Genomic DNA, 1,507 nt, shown 5'->3' with positions numbered 1-1,507 from the left:
CCGATCCTGTCCTAGGATGTCCTTATGCCGTCCCGATCCTGTCCTATGCCGTCCCGCTCCTGTCCTAAGCTGTCTCCATGCCGTCACACTCCTGTCCTAAGCTGTCCCTATGCCGTCCCGGAAAAATATATCTCTTTGAGTAATTCTTCTGTAACTCTACTCTCCTCTCCCCCCTTCAGCCCCACTCCTTTTTCTTTCTTTACTCTACATATTTTCATTTTTACTTACCTTGATGGGAGTTGAACCTGGGACGTTGGAGCTGGCGATGCCGCATGCTGACCACTGGGCTACTGCGACACATAGACAGTGCGGGCGCAGTAGCCCAGTGTCATAGCGAGACGCATCGTCACATCCCTCCCATGTCCCTGGCTGCCCCACCTATTCTATATCCTTCCCTGTCCCCACCCCGCCCCGTCCCAACCCGTCCCCGTCCATCACACGTCCTTCCACGTCCCCTCCCCACGCTGTCCCGATCCGTCCCGACTCGTCCCCACGCTGTCCCGACCTGTCCCGATTCGTTCCCGTTCATCCCTGTCTCCATTTCGCGCTGTCCCTATCTGTCCCAATCCGTCTCCGTCCATCCCACGTCCTTCCTTGTCCCCTTCCCGCACTGTCCCTATCTGTCCCGAATTGTCCTGATCCGTCCCCACGCTGTCCCGATCCGTCCCAACGCTGTCCTGACCGGTTCGGATCCGTCCCCACGCTGCCCCGATCCGTCCCTAATGTGTCCCTACGCTGTCCCGATTCGTCCCCGTTCAACCGCGTCCCCTCCCCGCGCTGTCCCGATCTGTCCTAATCCGCCCTCGCCCATCCCACGTCCTTCCCTGTCACCTCACGTTGTTCCTAGCTGTCCCGAATTGTCCCGATCCGTCCACACGCTGTCCCGATCCGTCCCCGTTCATCCGCGGCCCCTCCCTGCGCTGTCCCTTTCTGTCCCTATGCGTCCCCGCGCCTGTCCCGATCCGTCCCGATCCGTCCCGATCCGTCCCCACGCTGTCCCTATCTGTCCTAATCCGTCTCCGTCCATACCACGTCCTTCCTCATCCCCTCCCGGCGCTGTCACGACCTGTCCCGATCCGTCCCCTTTCACCCCAATCTCCTCCCCGCGCTGTCCTGATACGTCCCGGTCTATCCTTCATCCTTCTCCACCCCTTCCGTCGCGTCGCCCGCCTCGTGAAGTGCGAGCGGGGAAGGACGAGGAATGGGAGAAAAAACAAGGAATGAACGGGGACGGATCAGGACAGCGTGGGGACGGATCGGGACGGATCGGGACAGGCGCGGGGACGCATAGGGACAGATAGGGACAGCGCAGGGAGGGGCAGTGGATGAACGGGGACGGATCGGGACAGCGTGGGGACGGATCGGGACGGATCGGGACAGGCGCGGGGACGCATAGGGACAGATAGAGACACCGCAGGGAGGGGCAGCGGATGAACGGGGACGGATCGGGACAACGTGGGGACGGATCGGGACGGATCGGGACAGGCGCGGGGACGCATAGGGACAG

This window comes from Frankliniella occidentalis, unplaced genomic scaffold (genome assembly GCF_000697945.3).
Source record: "Frankliniella occidentalis isolate FOCC.00 unplaced genomic scaffold, Focc_3.1 Scaffold60, whole genome shotgun sequence".
In the NCBI taxonomy this organism is placed as follows: Eukaryota; Metazoa; Arthropoda; class Insecta; order Thysanoptera; family Thripidae; genus Frankliniella; species Frankliniella occidentalis.
This window is presented reverse-complemented; position numbering follows the sequence as displayed.